General features: G+C 45.8%; 1 protein-coding gene across 6 annotated transcripts in view; it reads left to right on the top strand.

Annotated features, from left to right (window-relative positions):
• Positions 1-7,664: 7,664 nt before the first annotated feature.
• PRDM10 (PR/SET domain 10) overlaps positions 7,665-13,782 on the top strand; it is a 96,244-nt gene continuing 90,126 nt past the window's right edge. For 3 of the 6 annotated variants that reach the window (XM_072822713.1, XM_072822712.1, XM_072822710.1), the window contains exon 1: positions 7,665-8,191. The gene's annotated coding sequence lies outside the window, so the exon portion shown is untranslated. The remainder of the gene's footprint in view (positions 8,192-13,782) is intronic. The other 3 variants (XM_072822711.1, XM_072822714.1, XM_072822709.1) reach the window with 1 other exon arrangement.

Here is a 13,782-nt window from a genome sequence, read left to right as displayed (position 1 = left end):
TTTCCAATTCTCTCTCAACATCCACGACTCTGGCTGTTTGAACTGAAGACGATATCCAGTTTTGTGATGTAAGATCTCTAGGAGTCTGGGGCACCTGGCTGGCTCAGTCAGAAGAGTGTACAACTCTTAATCTTGGGGGTTTGTGAGTTTGAGCCCCATGTTGGGTATAGAGATTATTTGAATAAAAAAAAACTTGAAAAAAATTCTCTAGGAGTCTGGGCAATAAACAAAAGCAGATACCCCATAATAGCAAGTTCTTTCGCAGTCGTTTATTTTATTTTATTTTTTTAACTCTCAAGATCAAGAGTTGCACTCTCCACCAACTGAGCTAGCCAGGAGCCCCTACATTTTTTTTCTTTAAGAGTTATTAATTTATTTCCATGGGGAGGGGCAGAGGGGGAAGGAGAGAGATCCTCAAGCAGACTCCCCATTGAGCATGGAGTCCAACACAGAGATTCAATCCCAGTATCCTCGGATCATGATGTGAGCTGAAATCAAGAGTTAGATGCTTACCCCACTTAGCCACCAGGTGCTCCAGCCTCTATTTTTTTGTTGTTATTGTTGATTTTATTTTCTATTCCATAATAGCTATTTTTAATTTTATATAAAAACAACATTTAAAAACGGGGGGGGGGGGAAATAAAATAAAAATATTTATCTGCTCAATTCCTTAACTTTTCCTTTCAAATCCAAAAAATAAACAAACAAAAACAAACCCCAAAATGCTGGTACTTCATAACTGCTCACAATCCCTGCCATCCATATTCAGTAGGTACCCATCCCAACACACACAATCTTGTACCCACAGAGCTTCTTATTTGCTTTATAATGTTGTCTTGGTTTCCTATGGCTGTCATAACAAAATACCACAAACTAGGTGGTTAAAGCAATAGAAATTTATTCTCTCCCAGTTCTGGAGGCTAGATGTCCAAAATGAAGGTGTGGGCAGGGCAATGCTCTCTCTGAAGACCCTAGGGAAGAATTCTTTAAACTATTGATGGTTGCCAGCAACCTTTGGTTTTCTTTGGCCTATAGACACATCATAATCCATCTCTGCCTTTTTTTTTTTTTTTAATAGTTTTATTTTTAAGCAATCCCTATACTCAATGTGGGGCTCAAACTTACAACCCCAGGGATCCCTGGGTGGCTCAGCGGTTTAGTGCCTGCCTTTGGCCCAGAGTGTGATCCTGGAGTCCCGGGATCGAGTCCCACGTCGGGCTCCCGGCATGGAGCCTGCTTCTCCCTCTGCCTCTCTCTCTCTCTGTGTCTATCATGAATAAATAAATAAAAAAAAACCAAAAAACAAAAAACTTACAACCCCAGGATCAAGTGCTACATGCTTTGCTGACTGAACCAGCCAGGTGCCCCTCTGCCTTTGTCTCTATAATATTTCCCCGTGTGATGTGTCTTTATTTTCTCTTCTTATAAGAATACCCATCATTATGTTAGGGTCCAACCTATCCAGTACGACACTATATTAACTAAATATATCCAAAAGACCCTATTTCCAAATAAGAGCTCAGTCACAGGTTCCAGATTCGAACTTTGGAGGACACTCTCCAACACAGTATAAATTTCAAATGCTTGGGTTGGGGGATGTGGTAACTAGGTGATGGGCATTAAGGAGGGAGCTTGATGGTTATATGCAACTGATGAATCACTAAATTCTACCTCTGAAACTAATAATACACTGTATGTTCATTAAATTGAATTTAAATAAAAAATTAAAAAACATAAATCTCAAACACTCAATTATACTCATAGTCACCCCACACCTAAACACCGTTAGGTTTTTTCCTGAACAGGAGTGAAGGTCTGAACAAGTCTGGTGTGGTCACAAACTCCTTGATTCTTTCTCTGAAGCCCATTCAGTTCCAACATCCTAACCCTAACCCTAACCCTTTCCTCACAGTGTAGACCTGAAGCCAAATGATTGGCCTTCTTGTTTTTTTGGACTATTTTCTTGTTTTATTATTTAAAACTTATAGAAAAGTTGCAAAAATAGTACAAGAATTACCATATATCTATCATGCAGGTTCTCCATACGTTAACATTTTAGCTGTATGTACATGGAATTTTTTCTTTTTCCTGAACTGTTTGAGACTAAACTGCAGAAACATTTTCCCTTCACTTGGTGTGTATTTTTTAAAAGATTTTATTTATTTATTCATGAAAGACACACACACACACACACACACACAGAAAGGGGGAGGGTGGGGGCCAGAGGGAGAAGCAGGCTCCATACAGGGAGCCCGATGTGGGACTCGATCCTGGGACTCCAGGATCACGCCCTGGGCCAAAGGCAGGCGCTAAACTGCTGAGCCACCCAGGGATCCCCTGCTGTGTATTTCTTAAAAGTAAAATACTTTTACATATCCACAATACAATGCTCAAAATCAAGAAATTCACATTTATATAGTATTATTATCCAATCTACAGAGTATTCCAATATGACCAATTGTTCTCTATATATGTAAAAAAAAGTTTTTCTTGGTCCAGGAACCAAATCTAAGGCATTTAGTTGTCTCTTTTAAGTCTCCTTTAGTCTGGAACAGTTCCTTAGACTGTTTTTCATGACATTAACATTTTTTTTTTTTTTAAAGTAGGCTCTGTGGCTAATGTGGGGCTTGAAGTCAAGACCCTGAGATCAAGGGATACCTGGGTGGCTCAGTGATTGAGCTTCTGCCTTTGGCTCAGGTCGTGATCCTGGAGGTCCCGGGATTGAGTCCCACATCGGGCTCCCGGTGCATGGAGCCTGCTTCTCCCTCTGCCTGTGTCTCTGCCTCTCTCTCTCTCTCTGTGTCTCATGAATAAATAAATAAAATCTTAAAAACAAAAAAAGACTCTGAGATCAAGAGTCACATGCTCTACTGATCGAGCCAGCCAGGTGTCCCATGACACAAACATTTTTAAGGTGAGTACAGCCCAGTTATCTTACAGAATGTCCCTCAGTTTGGGTTTGCCCATTGTTTCCTTATAATCAGATTCAAGTTATTAGTTTTTGGCAGCTATATTGTGAAGTGAAGCTGTGTGCTTCTCAGTGCATCACAGGAAGAAGCACATGGTCTCTATTGTCCTATTCCCGAGGATAGTAACTGCGATCACTATGATGGAATCTACAAATTTCTCCACTGTAATGTTATCTTTTTCCTGGTAATTAATAAGTATCTTTTGTGGAGATATTTCAAGACTGTGTTGACATCAAGCCATCAAATTTTCATCTTTCGGTTTCAGCATACCCTGATAATTCTTGCTTCAGAATCTTTAATCATTGTTGCTGGCAAATGACAGTTTTTCTTTTTCCAGTGTTCCTTCTTCTTTATTCATTTGCTTTCCTGTCTAATGACGAGCTTTCCCTTTTTGCCCACTGACTTTGTGGTTAACCTTTGTAACTCCTCACTCTGCTGCCACCTCTGGGATGCATTTAAGAAAAGTTTTTCACAACTGGCCTACACAGCATTTTAGTTGTTTCTGTTGGTCTATCTTATCTGCTTTACTATTGGCAATAGGTGTCAGTCTTCATCTCCCATTCTTTCTCCAGGCAACTCCTCCCCTGAAACTGCTATTGACAGGTTACCAGCTACTCCTATTTCCATCTTTCCAGATTGACAGGTTATCTCTCTCTCTCTCTGTTTTTTTTTTTTTTTTTTTAAGATTTTATTTATTCATTCATGAGAGAGACAGAGACACAGACAGAGGGAGAAGCAGGCTCCATGCAGGGAGCCCAATGCAGGACTTGATCCCGGGACTCCAGGATCACACTGTGGGCCAAAGGCAGGTGCCAAACTGCTGAGCCACCCAGGGATCCCCAGGTTATCTCTCTTTATCTTTCTTTAGCTCTTCTTGAAATACTTCCTTCCCATGGCTTCTCAGACACCATCCTCTTTTGTTCATCTGTTTTACTTAACAGTCTCTTTTGTTGGCTCTCTTCCTATCCTGTGTCTCTAAATTCAGCAGCTCCCAATAGCTTAATCCTGTTCCCTCTTGTTTTCTCTATACTCAAGCTCTTCCTCATCTAAGCCTTATTAGAAGACCTTATCTAATTAGACTTCATGTAACCTTATGTATTTAATTTTTTTTTAAAGTAGGTGCTATGCCCAGCATGGGGCTTAAACACACAGACCCAAGATCAAGAGCCACATGCTCCACCGACTAAGCCAGCCAGATGTCCCAACCTTATGTATTTGAATACAATTTATAGCCTGATGAATCATGAAATTGTATCATAGCCCTGATCCTGTCTTGAAAGCCAACTATCAATACAGAACATTCAAGTGAAAAAAAAAAAAAAAAAAAAAAAAAAAAAAAAAAAAAGAACATTCAAGTGGATTTATGAAATATATACTTTAAACTTAACTACAATGGAACACTTAATTTTCTAACCATTTCTCTCCTAGTCTTCCCAATTTCAGTGGAGCCATCAATATTTACTTAGTCACTGAAACTCAATTTTTCTTTCTCTCTCTCTCTCTCCCTTTTTTAAAGATTTTATTTATTTATTCATGAGAGAGACAGAGAGAGAGAGAGGCAGGCTCCATGCAGGGAGCCCGATGCCGGACTCGATCCTGGGTCTCCAGGATCACGCCCTGGGCCAAAGGCAGGCGCCAAACCGCTGAGCCACCCAGGGATCCTTTCTCTCTTCTTTTTAAGACTCAATTTTTCAAGTCATTCTTCATCACTCTCTTGTCATTGCTAGAAACCCCCACTCTGTTCCTTTATCTTGTCTGTTTGCAAGTTCTGTGGCTTTACCTCCAAAACATATCTGGTATCCACACACTTCACCCATTTACACTATTCCTATTTTAGTCAAGATCAATGTTTCTTAAAGTATATCGCAACAGACCCCTAATTATCCTCCTTGTCTCTTATTTCTCACCCTCTTGCCTAACAAGATAAGCTCCCTGGAGAAGCCAGAATTATCTTAAAAAATAAAGTTATACCCTGCTTAAAATCTCCAACTACTTTAAATTGTACTTAAAACACAATAACAACTTCAATACTAAAGCCTTCAAAATCTTGTATGATCCAGCTCTTACTATCTCTTCAAGTTTTCTCGTATCACTATACTCCTTGCCCTATATTCCAGCAACTCTGGCATTGCTATTGTTTTTATTTTATTTTTTTCCTATTGTTTTAGTGTGAAAAAAAACAACAACACAAAAACCCCTGCTTTCATGGAGTTTTCACTCTAAAAATGGTACAAATTCATTTTTTTAATGGCCGAGTAATATTCCACTGTGTGTGTGTACATATATACCACATCTTTATCCCTTCATCAGTCAATGGACATTTAGGCTCTTTCCATAATTTGGCCACTGCTGGCAAAGCTGCTATAGACATAGGGCTGCAGGTATTCCTTTGAGTCAGTATTTTTGTAGCCTTTGCGTAAATATCTAGTAGTGCAGTTACTGGGTCATAGCATAGCTCTATTTTCAACTTTTTGAGGACCCTGCATACTGTTTTCCAGAGTGGCTGCACCAGTTTGCATTCCCACTAACGGTGCAAGAGGATTCCCCTCTCGCCATATTCTCACCAACATCTGTTGTTTCCTGTGCTGTTAATTTTAATGGCTGGCTTTTTTTTGCATTATTCATTTCTCAGCTCAGACACTAGTATTTTAGAAAAGACTTCTTTGACACTCTATTTAAGTTGCCAGCAGTTCTCACACTTTGCATTTTCCTGCCCTTTTTTTTTTTTTTTAAGATTTTATTTGAGAGAGTGAAGGAGCACATGCATGAGCAAGGTGGAGGGGTGGGGGGGGAGGAGAGGCTGAGGGAGAAAGGGAGGGAGAGGGAGAAGCAGACTCCCTGCTAAGCAGGGAGCCCTATGTTATTGTTATTTGAACCCAGGACCCTGGGATCATGACCTGAGCCAAAGGCAGATGCTTAATTGACTGAGCTACAGAGACACCCCTGCTATACTTTCTTCATAGCACCTATCATCATCCGGAATTATCTTATTAATTTTCTTCTCTTGCTTCTAGCACATACAGTACGTATTCAATAAATACTAGTACACCAAAAAGAGTGAATTCTAATGAATGTAAATTCAAAACTAAAAATGTATAGGCGGGGCGCCTGACTGGCTCAGTGGCTAGTGTGTGCTCCTGATCTTGGGGTTGTGAGTTTGAGTCCCACGTGGGGTGTACAGATTACTTTAAAAAAATCTTTAAAAAATTATATGAAATGCAGATTGCTGAGGTTCACTCAAGGCCTTCTGAATCAAAAATCTTTGGGATGGTGTGTACTTATAATATGTGTGTGCTCTAAAGTTTCAGACCACTTCTCCAAGTCCATGAGGGTAACTTGTGCTCTGCAGTCCAGGTAGCCCCATTCATTCTGTCAACTTCCCTTTTTAGGTTCCCTGGTGTCATTTCTGGTCCAACGACCTCAGTTGGGACCACCCTAATCCATCAGAGAGCATATAATGTCAAATCTCAAAATGGGGACTTTTTTTTTTTTAGAGGCCAAGGGATATAAAGAGTGGATTGTCCAGCCTCTGGTATTGTCTATCCACAGACCTAAAGGGGAACACTGGAGTGACTTTCCTAACCAAGATCATGTTTCCTAAGGCAACGGACCTCCACGGGACCTCCAAGATCATGTCCAGGGAGGAGTTACTGGCATTGCCTCTTCAGGGCCCAAATATGTTTTCTCAATTGAATTCAACAAGTGTTTAAGGGATCACCTAATTCCAAGCCCAGCAAAGCTTCCAATCCTGTGGAGGAACAAAGCATGGTCTAGTTATCAAGTTGCTTACAACCTAATCAACTGTCTTCGAGTTTTAAAAACTGCAGTGTTCTCTTGTTTCCACTGTGTTTCCAGTTTTTAAAAATAAATAAAACAGAGAGCTGGACGTGGTTGAATGGATTTTTGCATTTTCCCCGTCCCCACCCTTGGATGTTTTTTCTATTTTCAAGTCTCTTGCTTCCTCGTGCTTTCTTCCTCTTTTTTCTTGGTTAGTTTAGCAGTTTTGTGTGCTTTATCATCGTTAACACTTCCATTCCTATTCGTTGAAGTGTGGGAGGTATTTTTACAAGTAAAGCTCACTTAATCTTTAAAACAAAGTAGCAAAGCAGCTGCCAGGGGGCTGGGAAGATCGCTCCCTGGAGGTCCGAAGGTTCCAAGGCTCCTCCGGATCCGGCTGCTCCTCCCGTCGGGGGCGGCTCCCTAGGGCTGGGCGTCCCGCTCCGGAGCTTGGGCTCACTTGTGCGCGCTCGGCTGCCCTTTGGGAAGGCGACTTGGAGCGAGAGCGGGACGCGGAAGCCCGAGGTTAAGAGATGAGCGATGGAGTCACTGCTGCATCGGTGTTGAATCATGCTTCGTGTCCTGAACAGCACCCCCACCTTCCTAACGGGAAGGGCTAGAGGAGCGATGCGGTGCGGCGCCGCAGGGGTGGGCAGGGCCGGGGCGCCGACGCGGTCGCCGAGCTGGAGGCCCCGTGCGCCCCGGGGCAGCCCTGGCCCCGGCCGGCCCTGCACCCCCGGAGGCCCGCGGCCCGGGGCCCAGCGCGGCGCGTGCAGACCCGCCGAGGAGCCTCCGCCGGCAGGTGGGCGTCAGGTGCACGCGCGCGGGGGGCGCCGAGCCCAGCCCGCCCCCACCCCCCGCCTCGGGATCCCGGCGTCTCCGCCGCGGTGGCGGTGGGAGGGGGGCCCGGACCCCGACCCGCACCGCAGCCGCGGCACCCGGGCCACCTGGGCAGCCGCGGGACCCCGAGGCCCGGCCTGACCCCGAATCCGCAGAGTCGGCTTCCCTGATTGGCTTAGCGCACAAACGCAGGCGAGCGCCGCCTGAGACCCGCTCTTTGATTGGGCTTTAAAGCAACAGCAGAGCACGAAATAAAGAGGCCGTCAGCCATTGGGCCGTCGCGTGCATCTCCTTCTGGCTTTCTCTGCCGCCTGAATAAGCGTCTCAGGATCTTCGTCATGAGTCTTAAATCTGGGCCTGTCAGTTCGCCCCGGCGTTGCTCGTCTCTAGGCAGGGCATGGGGTTTACAGAGGCCCGCCAATCCCGTCACGGCGAGATCAGGTTGCCGGGCAGATTATGCTAATAAGGCCCCGCCTTTTATGCTGCTCCCACTCTGCGGCGGGAAGAACCACCTGGAGGTGGCGGGGGGGGTTTGATTTCCATCACCCCTAGGGAGAGAGGACCGGGGACCCGCTGATCTTCCAGCTCCCCTCACCCAACGCCGTGTAAGTACCTAAAGGATTAAGGGAACCGGATAAGCCGGCGGCCGGAGTACCCCATCGACTGGGAGGGTGTTTCGTCTTTGCTTAGTCCCACCCAAAATGGCGCCAAGCTCTTTCCGCGTCTCAGCGCCCGGCCGGGGCCAACCGACCGCGGACCCGGGTGGGGGGGGACCTGGCGGTGGTGGTGGGGGGAGCAATCCCGGCGGCGCCGCCCGATGGTACAGTCCAGCCGGGGCTGGGACGCGGCACCTCGCTCGGGGTGGGGGGTCAAACCATCCGCGCCTTCCGAGGGGACAGGGGCAGAGCGCCCTCCGGAGCCGCTCCCGGCGCTGCCTTCCGGGCGGCCGCCGCGCCTCCGGGCCGGGCCGCGCCCGCGCCCGCGCCGCCTCCGCCGCGACCCCCGCGGGCCCGCTCGCCCCCCGGCCGCGCGCCTCTGCTCCCCTGCCCCGGTGGTTGGGCCGGGGCGGCGGTTGGGCGCCCCGCGCGCTCCTGCGGCGGCGGTTGGGCGGGCGCGGGGCTGGGCCGGCGGGGCGCGGGCGGGGGCGCGGGGGGCTCCGGCCCCGGCCCCCCGGCCCCCCGCCCCCCGCCCCCGCCGTGCAGCCCGGCGTCGCGGGGCCGGGCGGGGCGCAAGGACGGCGGGTCCCCGCGGGCCGCCCGCCTGCGGTGGCAGCGACGTCCCCGCCGGGCCTCGGCGCGCGCAGGCGGGGTGTGCGCGCGAGCCCGGGGAGCGCCGCGGAGGGCCGGGCCGCCACGAGGAAGCCCTGCGCGCCGGAGCTCTCGGCCTCCGCGGCCCTCGCCGTCGCCGGACCCCGCAGAGCCGCCCGGGACGCCCCACCGGCCCCGCGAGGTGCCCCTGCGCCCTCCAGCCCGCGCGCGCCCCGCGCCGCCCCCCCGCGCCCCGCCCCGCCCGGAGGACACGGCCCGCCTGGGGCAGAGCCCGCTTGTAAAGCACCCTTGACTCCATCCGCTGTATTGACTTTTATAAAGATCTTATTTATATACTCATGGGAGACCCAGAGAGAGAGGGATGCGCAGGCTCCGCGCAGGGAGCCCGACGTGGGACTCGATCCCGGGGCTCCACGATCACGCCCTGGACCAAAGGCAGCGCGAAACTGCTGGGCCACCCGGGCTGCCCCAATCTGGTGTATTTAGACACAACTTCTAGCTTTACTTTTTTTTTAACGACTCGTGTCGCAGTGAACAATTGAGTAGTAGCGCTACATTTTAAAATTTTGGACCGGTTTGGGCGGGGGGGGGGGGGATTGCTGGGTGGCTCCACAGTTTAGCATCTACCTCCGGCTCAAGGCGTGATCCTGGAGACCCCGGATCTAGTCCAGCATCGCGCTCCCTGCACGGAGCCTGCTTCTCCCTCTGCCTGTGTCTCTGCCCCTCTCTCTCTCTCTCTCTCTCTCTCTCTCTGTCTCATGAATAAATAAATCTTTAAAAAAATAAAATAAAAATTTGGACCAAGACGTTTTTCCCACCTTGTGACTCTTGGTTTATTCCTTGTTCATCCACTCTGGGCTCCCCTCTTTGTTTTGCAACCTGCTCTCTTTTCCTAAATGAGTGATTTTTAGTTTCCTAATGTTTTGCAGCCCAAGGATTAATGTGTGCATCCTATGCTGTACATGTGAATGTAATCAAGTCTGTATGAGAGAGACGGCAAAGTTCACATCTTCAAGGGCCCCAAATGCTTTTTACTTAGATTATGGTGATGCAAGGTATAGCCTGTCAGTCCAATATGATCCTAAATTGGTTGGTACTGCCTCAGTTTCCACTTTGTCTAAATTCATTATTTCTTCCTGGTTTTCACGACGATACATGATCATTGCAGAAACCACAGAAAATAGAGACACAGTCTGAAATAAAAACTACTTAAAGTAAAATGACTAGAGATAATCCCTCCTGATATTTCAGTGTGGTTCCCATCTTTGTGTGTGTGTTTGAAACATTTCTACCGACTTGGCATCATGATTTGTGTTTTTTTGTATCTAGTTTTTTTTTTTTTTTTTTTTTTTAAACTTAGATCAGTAACCTAATGACTTCACTGGCGATTTGCTACTTTCAAGACTTTCCCTAATACTTGAAGGGGCCACCCTGAACTCTTCTGAATGTAAAGAATTTACAACATTTGATTCCTTTTACCTTTTAAAAACATGTCCCAATGGGTTAGGTTTCTGGTAACAAGTAGAATTCGATGAGAGTTGAGAAATACTGAGCTATAGTTATGGTTTCCTTAATTTTACATTTCAAGCATGAGTAAACATAAGTTCATTCTTTCATTCGGTAGAAATGAACTATTAAACATCTTGTCATTGCAGTGTTTGAATTGTTTAGTCAGAGTTGGTTTTAAAATTGAATGCTGATGTACTTTGACCTATTACAGCCTAAAATACACAATCTCCCCCTATCCTATCTCTTTCCCAAAGAGCGTAGACACACCCCCTTCCAGCAATTTGTATGTTTTTTACAAGCAGAATTTATTATTTTTAAAATTTATCATCGGTGCTTTAATATATTAGCAAATGAGAATTTGGTGTGCTGTCTAGAAAGAGCCAGGAAGAGTGGTCCCTCTGGAATTCTCCATGGCTACCGCGTAGGGGGAGGAAGGTGAGAGGGGAGCTGCTGACTTCATTATTTTGGTCCTTCCCCCCACCTTGCAGCCTTCTTCTCCCTCTTCTGACATTATCCTGTTTACATGATTTACTTCAATCACTGCTAAATCTGCTCCCTGTCCTCTTTTTGTTCTCAAGGCTGCAACCCTATTTCAAGATTTATGTGGAACATTCTGAACTGGTGCCTATTTCCTATAGCTCCTTCTGCGACATTGATACTTCACTATTAGCGCTGAAACATTATTGCCATTCCCTTTCTCAGATCCTTCAGTGGTTTATACACAGCTGTATAGATTCTAAATTTGTTCAGCTTGTGGAAGGCACCTGGAAGTGGGTTTTGTTTTGTTTTGAAAACTTTGAAATAGAGAATTACTTGGTGGTGGTGGGGTGATGGTGAGAAAATGGAGAGGGAGGGGGGAGATTATGGATAATCCCAAATCATAAGTATAGCAAAACGTGTCACAATGTGTAGGAAGCAAACATTATGGAATCAATACTATGCAAGACTTCAAGAACCCCAGATAGATTGCTGGAAGGTCATTATCTGCAAAAATGATCCATTGTTGCTTGTTACTCATTTCCTAGTTGGACTCTTATTTCAACATTAGAATATCGGAGCCACATGCTCCCTTTCTTGACCTATATCTTTCACTTTTCTAGGTCTGACTCTGGCTGTAATCCACAGCCTCTTTCCTTTGTGATCCTTACCAGGGCTGTCCCTTAGATCTCTGCTGCCCCATATGGTAGCCAGTGGCCACATGTGGCTGTGGAGGGCTTGAAACTTGGCTAATGCTGTAAGTGTGAAATACTTTTATGCCAGATTTTGAGATTCAGTATGAAAAAAAAAAAGGTTCAATTGGTAACTAGAAAGTTTATTGACTTATTTTTAAGTAATATCTGTAGCCGATGTGGGGCCCGAGCTCAGGACCCTGAGATCAACAGTCCCATGCTCTTCTGCTGAGCCTGTTGAGCTGATGCTCTTAAAATATTGGTTGTATGTTGAGATGATAATATGTTGCATATACTATGTTAAATAAAGATATTATTGCAATTAATTTCACCTGTTTTAAATTTTTAAAGAATGTGGCCACTACAAGATTTAAAATTACATATGTGAGGGATCCCTGGGTGGCTCAGTGGTTGAGCACCTGCCTTTGGCCCAGGGCATGGTCCCAGGGTCCCAGGATCAAGTCCTGCATTGGGCTCCCTGCATGGAGCCTGCCTCTCCCTCTGCCTCTGTCTCTGCTTCTCTCTCTCTGTGTCTCTCATGAATAAATAAATAAAATCTTAAAAAAATGAAATAAAATTACATATGTGGCTTGCCCGTGTGGCTTGCATATTTCTGTTGAACTGTGCTGTTCTAGGCTTAGTTCAGTAGGGGTGAGGTGTTTCCAAGTAGTGGTAAACTGTCATACAATGTATTGTCTTTGTTTCTATAGTTTCATCGAATAGATACTGCTAATATGTAGGTGGGCCTGATTTTTTTCTTAGTGCTTATGATAGCTCTCACAGAAGCATTATTCTTCTGAAGAAAACCTTAAAACCACTTCCAGATAATTGAGTTAACTGTTATTGAATTAATATGCTCAATTAATCATTCAAACCTAAAATAATAAAATGAAAATCTGTTGAGCACACAATCCATTAAAAAAAAAAAAAGTAGAGCTAAGCATAATCAGCTGAATTTTCCCAAACTTGGTCTGCTACTTATTGATTTTTATAATGTGTCATTTTTTCAGAGATTTAGGAAATACTTCTGGGAGAATGTTGAAATTGAGAAAATCAGGCTCACAGATTTTTTTTTCTCCTCTATGATTTAGGAAATGGCCACAATAGTTTGATTCCAAGTATGGAACGTTTTGGACCAGCTCATGGGACAACTGTCCTTTTAAACAAAAGAGAGTCAGGGATCCCTGGGTGGCACAGGGGTTTGGGCCTGCCTTTGGCCCAGGGCGCGATCCTGGAGACCCGGGATTGAATCCCACGTCGGGCTTCCGGTGCATGGAGCCTGCTTCTCCCTCTGCCTGTGTCTCTGCCTCTCTCTCTTTCTCTCTCTGTGACTATCATAAATAAATAAACATTAAAAAAAATAAACAAAAGAGAGTCAGCTTACAGATGAAATCATATTCTTTTAATACCCGTATTTGAAAACGTTGAGGGACACCTGGGTGGCTCAGTGGTTGAGCATCTGCCTTCGGCTCAGGTCGTGGTCCCGGGGTCCTGGGATAGTGTCCTGATTGGGCTCCATGCAGGGAGCCTGTTTCTCCCTCTGCCTGTGTCTCTGCCTCTGTCTGTGTGTCTTTCATGAATAAATAAATAAAATCTTTAGAAAAGAGAAACTTTTAAAAAGAAAACATTGAGAGTTTTGCCCTAACTTACTTTGGTGGAAGTATTTCCTTTTACTACTCCGTATGGGTAGTACCTAGTTTGACTTTGTGGCATTGAACAGCGTGGGCTCTGCGAACAAAAGAACCTAGATTCATAGACTAGATTCAGTTGACTCATCTTGGGCCTATTACATAAAATCTCTAAGCTTAGTTTCTTTATCAAATCCTTTAACATTTTTTTTTAAGATTTGTTTATTTATATTTTAGAGAGAGAGAGACAGCTTGGTGGGTGGGGGCAGAGGGAGAGGGAGAGAGTCTCAAGCAGACTCCATACTGTGTTGACACTGAGCACAGAGCCCCGTGCGTGGCTCCATCTCACCACCCTGAGATCACAACCTGAGCCGAAACTATGAGCCGGTTGTTTAATGAACTGTGCCATCCAGGCGTCCCTCATTCAACTAGTTCTTAATTCTTAATGAGGATAATAATAGTACCAATCTCATACTCTTGGTATGAGAACGCTTGTTATCAGTCACTACAATAATACAAATGGCTCAGTAACAAAGCACATATGGGGGCCCCTGGGTGGCTCAGTGGTTGAGCATCCGGCTTTGGCTCAGGTTGTGACCCCAGAGTCCTGGGATTGAGTCCC

This window comes from Canis lupus, chromosome 3 (assembly GCF_048164855.1).
Source record: "Canis lupus baileyi chromosome 3, mCanLup2.hap1, whole genome shotgun sequence".
In the NCBI taxonomy this organism is placed as follows: Eukaryota; Metazoa; Chordata; class Mammalia; order Carnivora; family Canidae; genus Canis; species Canis lupus.
Note: the sequence above shows the minus strand (reverse complement) of the source record. Positions and strands in the feature narration are given on the sequence as shown.